The sequence below is a fragment of the Pleurodeles waltl genome, unplaced genomic scaffold, assembly GCF_031143425.1.
Source record: "Pleurodeles waltl isolate 20211129_DDA unplaced genomic scaffold, aPleWal1.hap1.20221129 scaffold_39, whole genome shotgun sequence".
Lineage (NCBI taxonomy): Eukaryota > Metazoa > Chordata > Amphibia > Caudata > Salamandridae > Pleurodeles > Pleurodeles waltl.
In genome coordinates this window covers 4000974-4014286 of record NW_027150097.1, presented here as the reverse complement: position 1 = coordinate 4014286, position 13313 = coordinate 4000974, and the positions used below count along the sequence as shown (strand labels likewise).

Genomic DNA, 13313 nt, shown 5'->3' with positions numbered 1-13313 from the left:
GTGCCAAATTACTCAAACAGAATTTTAATGGAATAAAATTTGTGGGTAGATTTGATGTGATGACATAATTAGTCATCAGAGGAGGGATTGATGACGCAGAAAAAGAAGGACCAACATATATTCTTATATCATGTAACCAAAATCGTATAATGCAGTGTGATTTTAGTAAAGAAAATAATGTACGAGGGAAATTGTGCCCTCGGAGTAGTTCGTCAATATTATAAACGGGCTTAATTAATCATGAAGAATTGAAAATTGTAGTAATCCGTCATAATCGCAAATGTGTGTTATGATTTCTTGTTGAAACTGTTTTATGCTTAGCTTAAATTTAGTAGAGGCTTTGGCCTAGTCGCTTGGCCTCAAATTCAACTGCGTGGTTTTTACTTTTAAAAGAACATTATTCCCAGTAGAGATGACTAATACACTTATCTCCAAGGTTTCGTGCTAGGCCGGTTTCATCCCCTTTGATACAAGGTCAGTCTCTGCAGGTGCGGACAATAAGAGTACTGATACCGAAATAATTGGCAAACCTTTGTGTTCCAAGGCTCCAAGGACAATGTATGCATAAATGAGTACTAGGAGAAAGACACTATTCATTGGTCAAATTGAAGCCACCCTATGAACCCTCCAATGGAAGACCCTGCTGAATTTGGAATGTTTCTTACTTAAACCCACCGGACAAAGAGAAATCAGCCATTTTTCCATGATGCCATTTTGAAGCCAAATGTTAGACGCCATCTTGGACGACACCTTGATGCCCTTTTATCTATTCCAGAGAAAGAGACTTTAAGAATTCTCAACCTAGAGACTTTAACTTTAATTTGCCCCCGTCTTGCTCATGCAGTAACTTTGCCCCTTAACTTTGCCCCTTGAAATCTGCCCCATGCTGATCGAACCGGTACCTGAGGGACGAAGACTTTCTTGAACGCTGATTGTATTTGGTAATTATGAAAGGATAATTGTATTATGCATTGTGTTTTTCCTTCTAGGTACCACCTGCTATTTTGATAGGTCCCAAGCTAGAAGTTTTCCAAATTTGTGTTGACTAAATTTGTTTTGCATGAAACCCCACATGACAGTGCTAATTAGAGGTTAGTCGAGGCAATCATCTGATGCACCATGCTAAATTAAAATCTTGTTATGCTGACCGATGTATGAAATTAGTCAAATTCAGTTACTTATATTAGTAATTTGCATTGCTATAACCGAGTGCATTATAATACAGATTTTGCATAGATTGCGTTTCTTCTGCTGCTATGGACAGCTAGTAATTTTCGTATACATATATCATTTGGTTTTGAGACTTATACACATTGTGCTAGCTTTGTTAATATAGGGAAATAAACTCATTAACTTTTAATAAACTGGTGTGGTTATTCATGACTGAAAGGTCATGGTGCGTCGAAATACCAACTGTTATTGATTCCTAGTGTGTTATTTCAATTTATTAATTGAGTATTGGGTATCGATTACAATAGTTATTGATTATTGATTTAAGTGATCCGACTATTCTAGGATGAGGAGAGTCCAACTCGGCTAAAAGGTTCACCGACCTGCAACGTGTCCAGGTACAGGTAATTTATAAGGACTGGACGCGTTATCACTACCACCATCTTGGACGTGTTACTGTGTGCGGATGGTGCCTCCTGCACCTGTTCATAGGACGCAAGTTGTCGTGTCAGGCTTCACAGTGTAGGGTTTCTAGCGGTTCTGGAGATTTGGTGTTGCCTTGTACTTAGTTCAGGTTAAAAAAGTAATTTGAATACTATTTTCAGGAATATTTCCTTTCTAAGTAGTAACAAAATGACATTAAAATAGTCATCCTTTGCCCCGAGCCAAACTCTGCAAATGAATAACTTCTCTTGAAAAGAGAGTGTTGAGGAGAAAGCACTAGAGGCCCCAGCAAGATGCGACCCTTGGTTTACGAGACCAGTGCTCTAACCCCTGAGCTATGGAGCCAAGTGACTAAAGCAACACAGGAGAGCATCGGACACAAGAGGTGCGCACACCTGGGGGTGAACTGTGCATGATCCTTCCCTACAGGGCGGGGGGTGATTACCCAGATAGAGGTTGGCGTAGTGAAGGGAGAGTCACAGACAGAACCGGATATGAGGTGCCGTGTTCAGTGACTGCCCCGTCCGACTGCACAGAGTGTGAGTCACTCACAAGACTGGTCAGGGGTAGTAAGCGCTATATAAATACTATTACAATTCAATGCAAAACACCCCCGCCCTGCTCTGTGCAGGTGGAAGCTGCGCCCCCCCCCCGCCGGTGGCCATCACTCTGGTCCCACTGGTGATGCGTGCACAACACTTCCCTGACTCTTCAAATTAGGACTTCTTATAAGGTTTTTTCATCGTGGAGGCTCAGAATTAACCAATACACACACTGCGGTTTAAATGACGTCAGAAATTAGCATTGATTTCACTTCATGTTTCATCAGAAACTAATTTCAAATGCAAAATCACGGGGATATAGTTCAGTGGTGGAGCAGTGATAGAGCGCGGGGATATAGCTCAGTGGCGGAGCAGTGACGGATCGCAGGGATATAGCTCAGTGGCGGAGCAGTGAGAGAGGACGGGGATATAGCTCAGTGCGGAGCAGTGATAGAGCGCGGGGGATATAGCTCGGTGTGGAGCAGTGATGAAGCGCTGGGATATAGCTCGGTGTGAGCAGTGATGAAGGGCTGGGATATAGCTCAGTGGCGGAGCAGTGAGAGAGGACGGGGATATAGCTCAGTGGCGGAGCAGTGATGAAGCGCTGGGATATAGCTCAGTGGCGGAGCAGTGATGAAGCGCTGGGATATAGCTCAGTGGCGGAGCAGTGATAGAGGGATATAGCTCAGTGGCGGAGCAGTGAGAGAGGACGGGGATATAGCTCAGTGCGGAGCAGTGATAGAGGACGGGGATATAGCTCAGAGTGGAGCACTGATAGAGCGCGTGGATATAGCTCGGTGTGGAGCAGTGAGAGAGGACGGGGATATAGCTCAGTGTGGAGCACTGATAGACCACGGGGATATAGCTCGTTGGCGGAGCAGTGATAGAGCACGGGGATATAGTTCAGTGTGGAGCACTGATAGAGTGCGTGGATATAGCTCAGTGGCGGAGCAGTGAGAGAGGACGGGGATATAGCTCAGTGCGGAGCAGTGAGAGAGGACGGGGATATAGCTCAGGGGTGGAGCAGTGATAGCAGATGGGTTATATAGCTCAGTGCGGAGCAGTGATAGAGCGCGGGGATATAGCTCGGTGTGGAGCAGTGATGGAGCGCTGGGATATAGCTCAGTGGCGGAGCAGTGACGGATCGCAGGGATATAGCTCAGGGGTGGAGCATTTTACTGCAGATCAATAGACATTATTTTTTAGTTAAACACATAATGGATTCCCTGCTTTTAAGCATGAAGTACGATTTTATTTCAACAAATTAAAAGTTAAAACTAAGTTGAAATCCTATCTTAGGCGAACTTCACCTGGTTACTGTTACCAGTGTTGGCATGTTAGTGGAATGAACACATACATGACAACAGACCCGATTCAGACGGGACGCTCCCGATTTTTAATCCATGAATGTCTTTGTTTTAGCTGCCCCCGCCTGAAACTGCCTCTACAACAGCGTAAGTCAAGGGTAAAATACATCCTCCCCATTTTTATTTACAAACTTCCCCCCATGCCAGTTGTAAAATGCTGACGTGTGTCACCGTGGCACTGAGTGAAGGCTGGATTTGTGCAGATAGTGGCCCTGGTGTGTATACGAAGTGTAAAGAGACTCGTATTTGCACGAGAGTGAATGCATGCTCTCCAAACCCTCTCACCAGTGACAGTCACTCCTGTGACACCCATCTCACGCAGTCTACTGCTGGTCTCGTCACCTCTGTAAAGAAGGGAAGCCATGAGCTGAAAAACACATTTCACTTTAGCAAAGGGAAATGACAACAGTTAGAAAAGGCGTCAAGTTCTTGGAAAACATGATTGAAAAGTGGATGTTTCTTTCAGGGACCGATTGAAAACACTGAACTACTGTTGATATCCAGTTTTATTTGCAAATAATAATTTGAAATTTCCTTTTTTTAAAAAAAAAAAAGGGTGAAGGGGACACCCGGATTTGAACCAGGGACCTCTTGATCTGCAGTCAAATGCTCTACCACTGAGCTATATCCCCGTCTCTGTTAGTGTCAGCGCACTGAGCTCTATCCGCGGTGCTTCAGAAGTGCCGGGACTCACTCTTCTGTTGCTGTCGCATCATCATGCCCAAAGCTGTGCCCTGAAACATGCGGGTGCTGCAATTAAATGTGCGCGCACAGAATACCAGGGTACTCCTAAAGACATTTAGTGCCGGTGTCCCCCCCCACAGGAAACCACCGGCTCAATTTAAGCACCGAACCACCCACGCACCCTCCCATACAGTTATGAAGATTGCTGCATTGCTTTGTGGCTTAAATGCAAATAGATTTTAAAAAACAATATTTTCATTTAAATCTTAGTGTATGTTCTGGTTAATTCTGAGCCTTCGTGATAGAAAAAAAAATCTTATAAACTGTAATAACCTAAATAGTTAAGGACGCGAAGCACCAACGGTACTACATTAATGAATGACTCCTTATATGCAGATGTACAAGTAACAATTCTGCACCCATATGTTTGCTTTACATTTTGCCGACCTTTGAACTTTCTTCAGCTTCCATCTGTGACATTTCTAAATGTGCAGAGCTGCAGCTTCAGAGCCGGGCGGGTCTCTCTTGTGGTGACTGACACTCTGTACAGTCAGGAGGGGCCTCTCTGGACACAGCAGGGCTCACATCCTGCAGGGCCTGTTCTCTGCCTCCTCCCGCTGACGCAAACCTCTCTGCCTGGTCCTTGCTGACTCTCCGCCCAGAGGAAACAAGAACACTGATTCTATATCAGGACCGGAGGCTCGGATTATGCTTTCTCTTTCTTTACTGAGAAATTCACAGCAGCCAATTAAAACACATTTAAACAAAAAACAACATTTCCCAAAGTGCTCTAGTGTATAAGTCACATGCACCAATCAACCATAGTGACCTGAGTCCATAAAGTCCTTAACCTCGAACGTCATATCCTCTTTCTTTGCTGCTTCCAGCAGATAAGTAACTTTTCACTTTATCTAAATCTTATGTCTATTTTACTGGTGTATTGAAGTTGAATTTCTTAAATGTAACAGGCGCTGCGAGTCTGCCTGCCTTTTACAAGCTTTTTAATCTTTATTCTTCGGCTTCCAGCCGAGTTAATTGCCTTTTTATTGATTTTTTTCTAAAGCACTGGCTTTACTCTGTACATTTCAGCCTCCTGCCGAGTTAATCCCTTTTATTGATTTTCCAGTGTTGAGGGAACTCTCCTGTTATTGATTTTTTCATTTGGAGCCCGTTAGACGCTACAGCTCGGTTTCCCTGCCGAGTTAATATTTATATGGATTTTCCCTCGTGGAGGGACCTCGGGAGAGGACTGCACGCCCTGCGGCAGTCTGTTTTCACAGGCAACCGGTGTTGCCAAGCGTGCACGCCCATTATGAGCCGATCTCATTTCCCTTTGCCATTTTATGAGATCGGTTCCTTTGTGGACAGCGCAAGAGGCATCGGGGCTTGCCTGGAATCATTAACTCACCTCCTCCCTGAGGCCCAGTTAAGAAAAGATTCCACTGGGTTGTAAAATTTAAAAGAAGGCTTGGCCTAGGGGAAATACCTTTTATTGATGCAGGCACCTTCCTCCTCAAGCACAGTTGTTTTTTCATTGATATATATATACTTATTTTCACTGGTTGTGGTTTTTAGGTATATATATATTTATTTTGTTCTGCTAATTCGCCTGCTGAGGATTATCCACTCACTCCTTTATTATTCTTGTCATCTGGTCCTATATATTATTATTATGGCTCAATGGAACGACCAGGATGCAGGGTTCTACCCTGATGATACCGACAACCAACTGGAGTTAAATCTGGTTGAGGCACTAGATTCCAGGGTGCAACAGTCGGTGAATGATGCTCTAGCAAGAGCTTTGGGCCCCTTCTCAGGTCAATTATTAGAGTATGCCCAAACGCAGGGCTGGATGACCGGGGACCCCACCCCTTCCTCTGAGGACACTGCTACACCTGTCCCTACAAAATCCAAGTCAAAATCTAAGAACATTTCACAGGAGGACCCTGTTGGAGAGTTACATGCTGACATGTTTGACAAGTTACGCAGGAAGCGCAGAGCATAATTATAGCTCCCATCGTAATTCCTCTTCTTCGGAAGACTCCGATGATTCAGACGACATTACTACCCCTAACCTTAGTAAAAAATCGAAAACTATTTCCATTACGCCTCAAATTTTAGATTTTAATCCTTCAGAGATTATACACCCTAGATAGTCGAGTTGGCTTCCAACTCCTGAGGTAGCTCTCTATGTTCACGCGAACTTAAGGAAGAGTTTTGATAAAGAGGTGCGTTCCAGACTCAAGGCAGAATGCCCCAGGCCTGAGCTAGATAATAATGTAGCGGAAACTCCCGAGATTGACCCCACTATGATTACCTTCATGAAGAAGTACGCGAAAGATCCTAAGAAGGGTCTCGACAGTTCCTGGCGCCTCTGCCAAGACAAATTATTAGACATGGCAGGCCCATTAACAAAAATCCTAGATTTGGCTACCACTTCAAAGGAATCAAACACCCCAGTGAACACTGATGTTTTATTGGGATGGGCCCAGAGAGCAGTATGCCTTTTAGGCATCACAAATGGTGCTATTTCCACTGAGCGCAGGAAATCCATAGTGATGCAGATGGACCCTAAACTAGTAGACTTGGCTGCCTCCGAAGCGGGACCAGCAGCTGAAGGTCTCCTCTTCGGCTCATCCTTCATTAAAGAATTGGCCAAATTTTGCTCTACTTTTTCGACATTGTACAAGGCCCAACTGTCCCTTAAAAAAGTTTTTAGAAGGGGCCTTTTTATCAGGGCTGGGCGTTATGGCGGGCGAACGCCCGGCCGAGGTGGCTTTGTCAGTCCCCAAAATTACTACCCGAGGGGTAGAGGTAACTGGTCTGGAGATCAAGCAGACACCACGTTCTATCCCTCACGGACCCGTGGAGGAAGACCCAGGTTCCGCAGAGGGTACCGTAGGAGCCAGCAAGGAGCTATACAAGACGCCTCCTTTACCGGTAAAAATTATTCTACATTCACAAGTCCTTCTAGGGGGAAGAGTCAGTCTGTTTGTACAAATGGAGGGAGATTTCAGGAGATCCTTGGGTTATTCAGACAGTGTCGGGATTTCACCTGGAGTTCCTCAACACTCCGTTTCAGCATGCCCCTCCGATAAACATGTGTTTTTCCCAATCAAATCAGAATTTTATAGATATAGAGGTACAAGCGTTGTTAGACAACGGTGCGGTAACTTTTTCAACCCCACACCCTACCGGTTTTTGCAATCCTATTTTTGTGGTAGACAAAAAAGGAGGTGGTCATCGGCTAGTATTAAATCTGAAGGACTTCAATTCTTGGATTGTTTACAGACACTTCAAGATGGAAGGGATGCACATGTTGCGAGACATCCTTCTAGAAGGGGATTGGATGGTTCGCTTAGATCTGAAGGATGCGTACCTCTCAATCCCGATTTTTGTCCCCCACAGGAAGTATCTTCAGTTCCAGTGGAAGGGGTATTGCCTAGAATTCACGGCTCTCCCACTCGGCCTATCCTCGGCCCCTTGGTGCTTCACAAAGCTCTTGAGACCAGTAGTGGAATGGCTGAGAACCAAGGGGGTTCGTCTTATCATATACCTGGACGACATCTTACTGATGGCGCAGGATGCAACGACGTTGCTGACACATCTGAATTGGACAATCACTTTACTACAGGAATTAGTTTTCCTTATCAATGCGCAGAAGTCATTGTTGAAACCATCCCAAACGATAGAATTCTTGGGTTTCAGGATAGATTCCGTTCTCTCCCTCTTGATACTTCCAGCTGCAAAAATTTGCAATATCAAAAGAGAATTGAGAGCGGCATTACTCAGGCCGAATATTTCTCTAAGGAGCATTGCTCGATTGGTGGGACTATTAGCCTCCTCCATTCAAGCTATATTTCCTGCCCCCTTACACTATCGTGCCCTCCAGCGATTCCCCGATCAGGACAGATTGTTGCATTCTTCTGAGAATGGACAGTATTTTAGCAGTACGGTATGTGAACAAACTGGGGGGAACGCGATCCAGAATTCTGGCGGAGATAGCCAAAGAATTTTGGCATTATTGCCTGAGACACAGACTAGTGGTGTTGGCGGAGTATCTCCCGGGAGATCAGAACTTAGTATCAGACTGGAACTCCAGATATCTGACGGATCCCAGCGATTGGAAGCTGGATCCAAAGATATTTCAACAGATTGTCCAGACTTGGGGTTTCTGCGAGATAGACCTGTTTGCGTCTCGCCTCAACAACCAGGTTCCAAAAATTTTCAGTTGGAGGCCGGGCCCTCAAGCCTCGGCAACGGATGCTTTTCTACAGAATTGGAATTCGTTCCAGTGCTATGCATTCCCTCCATTCCTATTGATACCCAGAGTCTTGGCTCAAGTGAGGAGACAGAAGGTAGAATTGATTTTAGTAACCCCGTTGTGGAGGTCTCAGCCGTGGTTCCCTATTGCCCTTCAATTAGCAGGTGCTCCTCCACTACTCATTCCTCCTCGTCGGGACCTCTTACTCAGTCCGGAGGGCCATCAACATCCCTTAATTGTCTCGGGGACTCTAACTCTGATGGCTTGGAGGGTTTCAGGGCAAGATGGAAAGCCCCGGGAATTTCACAACAGGCTGAAGGTTTTATCAAGCGAGCATGGGCAAAGAGTACCCACAAGAGATATGCTTCGGCATGGCGTAAATGGGTTAGTTGGTGCAATGGAAGAGACCTTAATCCCATGGGGTCAGGTATTGATATGATTATTAATTTCCTGGCTGAGTTAGCCTCTTCAGGTTTGGCTTATAGGACAATCAATAATTTTAGATCGGCAATTTCTTCAGGTCATCCACCTATAGAAGGTAAACAGGTAGGTGAACATCCGCTAGTATGTAAACTGTTGAGGGGTATCAGATTTTCGAATCCTCCTCAGCCTAAGTACTCTGTACTTTGGAATGTGAATATTATGTTGAGATTTCTGGATTCTTGGCCCAGTAACAAATACTTGTCTCGGAAACAATTGTCAGCTAAATTAACTATGTTGCTATGTTTAGTCTAATGCAAGAGAGTCTCAGATGTGAGAGCCCTAGATCTATCGGGGAGACTTTATTCTCCGGAGGGAGTAACCTTTGTTATCTCCAGAAGAACCAAGAACAATTGCAGGTCAGTAACGTACCCTTGTTTTCCAGATAATTCAAAATTATGTGTGGTACAATGTCTTAAAGATTATGAAGTATCTACAGAAGAACATAGACAGGACATGAATGGGCAAGTATTAATTGCACTTCAGAAACCTTTTAAACCAGTTGCTTCGGCCACTCTTGCGAGGTGGTTAAGATGGCTTATGAATGAAGCAGGTATTGATACTAGCCATTTTGGAGCTCATTCAGTAAGAGGAGCAATGGCATCTAAGTCTTTTATGTTAGGTTCCAGTTTAACGGACATTATGAAATCTGCAGACTGGTCGTCTGAAAGTACTTTTCGTAAGTTTTATTTTAAGCCTGTTTTGGATGTGGCCTCTGTGGTTATGGGTCAGCTTTGAACTAGCATAATCCGAGCCTCCGGTCCTGATATAGAATGAAAAATTTTCTAGCTTACGCGTTAAGAATTTTCAATTCTATTAAGGACACGGAGGCGAGGATTATCCCACCCTTTATGAATATTAATAATTTTATTACTCTTGAAAATCTTAATTCATTGTTACCCTCCCACGTTTATAGAGTGTATTAAGATGTGAAAGATTTTTAAATGGTTTTTACCATTAGTTTGAAAATATTACCGGCTGGTTTTTTATTATAATTTCTTAGGAACGGATCAGAAGAATTCCTGAAGTTCTTTCCATCCAGATGTCTACGTTCTTGGAAAACCGACTTGATGTTCAGTCTGGTCTCCTTCATTGGTTTCTTCCTTCCTAGATGAGAGTTGGTATCATCTAAAGACTTTGAGGTCGTGAGAAAGGAATTTACTGTTTTCGGTTGAAGCAAAGAAAGAGGATATGACGTTCGAGGTTAAGGACTTTATGGACTCAGGTCACTATGGTTGATTGGTGCATGTGACTTATACACTAGAGCACTTTGGGAAATGTTGTTTTTTGTTTAAATGTGTTTTAATTGGCTGCTGTGAATTTCTCAGTAAAGAAAGAGAAAGCATAATCCTCGCCTCCGTGTCCTTAATAGAATTGAAAATTCTTAACGCGTAAGCTAGAACATTTTTCATTCCACTCACGAGTGAGCTCCCTTGTGATGTAATACTGTGCGAGGAATGCTGTCAGCTGGCTCCATAGCTCAGGGGTTAGAGCACTGGTCTTGTAAACCAGGGGTCGCGAGTTCAAATCTCGCTGGGGCCTTCAACTCTGTTTTTCACCGCTGATTTATCCAATTGCAGAGCTCAGCTGAACGCAGAATATCAGTATTTGCAATGACGTTTCTTATTACTTGGAATTAAGTATTTTTGAGAACACTTATTTTTAACCAAAGCGCAGTGGAGCAGAAATACCAAGACAACGTCACAACCTCAAAATGAACAGGACACCATTGTCCGAAGACTTACAACTATAACTACAACTACTTACGTCGTGCGAACAGGTGCTGGACGCATCATCACCCCCACACTGCAACAGTAACGCGTCATCGCCTTTGGTGGAGGCCACTAGCCCAAGGACCCCCCCAGGAGACCCACACTTACCCTACTGATGTTGGGGAGTCACAACGTCGACCCCACCCCAACGTGAAACACCTAAAGAAAACTTCACGCACAACCACCAGGGGCGGAACCATCTCCGCTTTCACCAATGGGAGCTCAGCCATTTTCAGGCCCATTGGGTCACAATGAGTAGCAGATGCTCCCATCACTGTTGTAATGCTGTCATTATAACACACAGAGGGGCATAGTCACAAGCCCTAGCGCCTCCTTTCGACGCCCTAGCGTAATTTTTTTTTACGTGTCAAGGAGGCCCTTTTCCCGGTGCCAAATTTACAAAGTGGTTTACAAATGCATGCATTGCGCCACTTTGTAATCCGTTGCGCCACATTATGCGTGCGCCAGGCATAATGTATGCAACTGGGGCTTTCCACCATTCAGAGGCCCACAAGAATGCCGCAGTGAAATTGACGAGATTTCCCGGCGTCATTTTTCCAGTTGTTTTTACCGCCTGACCATGGCAGGCATCAAAGTGATGCTCCCATTCCAATGGGCCTCCCCAAGCGTTAGCATTGCTGGAATAGTGCCATCATTTTTGGCGCTAGTCGACCAGTGCGCCACAATAGTATCAAAAATGTTGACGCTATTGTGCTACAGTGTGCCATGGTGCGTTGTATTGTAAATACGGCGCTAGCATGGCGATGCTGGGGGGGGAAGCGCAAGAAAAGCAGCGCATCATAGCTGATGCGCCACTTTCTTGTAAATATGCCCCAGAATGTTGAAGCTGTATTCAACGGTACTACATGGTAACCCTGGCTTCCAGCTCCATTGTGTAGTCATGCTTTTGATGTGCTTGGCAAGTACCACAGCCTGAAAGGAACTCATATTTATAAAGATGTTGGTTCTAACACCATATGATGAAGCACAGAAAGTGAATATAAAGTCTGATTATCCATGGTGCATCTACTGCACAACAATTAGAGTTATCCAACGGTATCAGCTGCTGAGGGCCGGCTTTAGAGCTGGTGGCACCTGGTGGGACAGTGTTTGTTGGCGCCCCTCACTTCTGCCATGGACATGGCATTACCACCCTTGAACAGTGCCCCTCAAGACTTCATGCCACTCTCTCAGATGCATTCAATTAGTTTTTTAGCACCATTCATACCAGTGCAGGGTGTGAGGGCACTTTTACATCACACACACATTACACGGAGGCAATCACTTGTGTGTGCCAGTCAGTGTATAGGAAACGTTACACAGGAAAGAGGACTACAAGTTGTAGGACTCACATGTCATCCATACTGGTAGGCAGTATAGTTTAGAAGTGCTTGGTCTGAAGAGGCACAAATTCAGAATTTAAAGCATAACACCATGGTGGGTGGCTCTGATAACGCGTCCCTTTATGATAATTTATTACACATCAGGACTCGTTTTAGGCCAATGAATCTTTTGACCCAGTTGAGAGACACCTTAGGACGAGATAGCTAATCAATATGTCAATCAATACATTAATAATGTCATCAATATTTATCACAACAATGCATTTTACTTTAGTCAAAGTCATTAATCAAATCAAGACGCTTCCATGACCTTTCAGCCATGAATAACCACACCGATTTAGTCGAATTTTATGAGTTTTATTCCCTATTAATTACAGTCTAAAAGCAGATGCGTTAATCTCAACATCAAGAAGCATAATAGCATAGTCACGATATGGCAACTTTGATAAGCTTTCATTAAAGCAAGAATCACAAACATCAGAACATAACACGGCGTGAACATAGGTCAAGTTTAGCAGAGTGTCAATAATGCGTCAGTTCAACAAAGCATAGTCTCGGTCGTTTGTCTATTTGCGTCAGTTTAGTGAACACCTGTCCTAACCACTGATTAGCATTCGCATGTTGGGCTTAATGCAAAACAATTTAGAACACCAATTTGGAAAACATCTAACTAAGGTCTCTGTCAAAAATAAGCAGTTGGTACCTAGAAAGGAAAAGCAAACAGACAAATCACAAATGCATTGTCATAATTACCCTCCAAGGTTTAGGTCAGCGCACAGGTTCAGTCTTCATCTTCAGGACATCAGTCAATTCGCCATCAGTCAAAACTCACCTCCGGGGCCAAAGGGCACTTCCCTCACAAGAAGGTAAAGTGTATAATGGACAGTCTAAGGGCGAGGAAGGTTTTAAGTAAACCAACAAGTCATCAAACAGAGTGACAGAGTTTCTGGATAAAATCAATAGCATTCCCTAACCCACCTAAATGACTCCCCGTGACATGGGTTTTTATCCCTTTTCCATTGTACATTCCCCCAAAATTCTGTTGGTCATCTGTTATACCCCACTACCTTTAACCTATCAGAAAATACATTAGGTAACCTAACTCTTCACCCCATATTATTTTACAAGTCTTTGATTGGTCTTCATAATTGACATCTTCAGAGGTGGCACGTCCGGTATGATTATATCTTTCTGTAATTCTTTGCACATCTTCTGGTCAGCAGTTCCATTGTCTTCACCGGTTTGAA

General features: G+C 44.1%; 1 protein-coding gene and 2 non-coding genes across 3 annotated transcripts in view; 1 reads left to right on the top strand and 2 right to left on the bottom strand.

The window, feature by feature from the left end:
• Positions 1–4804, bottom strand: part of LOC138276467 (uncharacterized) — a 42200-nt gene extending 37396 nt beyond the window's left edge. The window contains exon 1 of the transcript XR_011200635.1: positions 4655–4804. The gene's annotated coding sequence lies outside the window, so the exon portion shown is untranslated. The remainder of the gene's footprint in view (positions 1–4654) is intronic.
• TRNAC-GCA (transfer RNA cysteine (anticodon GCA)) lies at positions 4084–4155 on the bottom strand. The gene has a single exon. It is a non-coding gene; the product is annotated as a tRNA-Cys (tRNA).
• Positions 4805–10420: 5616 nt separating the features above from the next.
• TRNAT-UGU (transfer RNA threonine (anticodon UGU)) lies at positions 10421–10493 on the top strand. The gene has a single exon. It is a non-coding gene; the product is annotated as a tRNA-Thr (tRNA).
• Positions 10494–13313: the final 2820 nt, after the last annotated feature.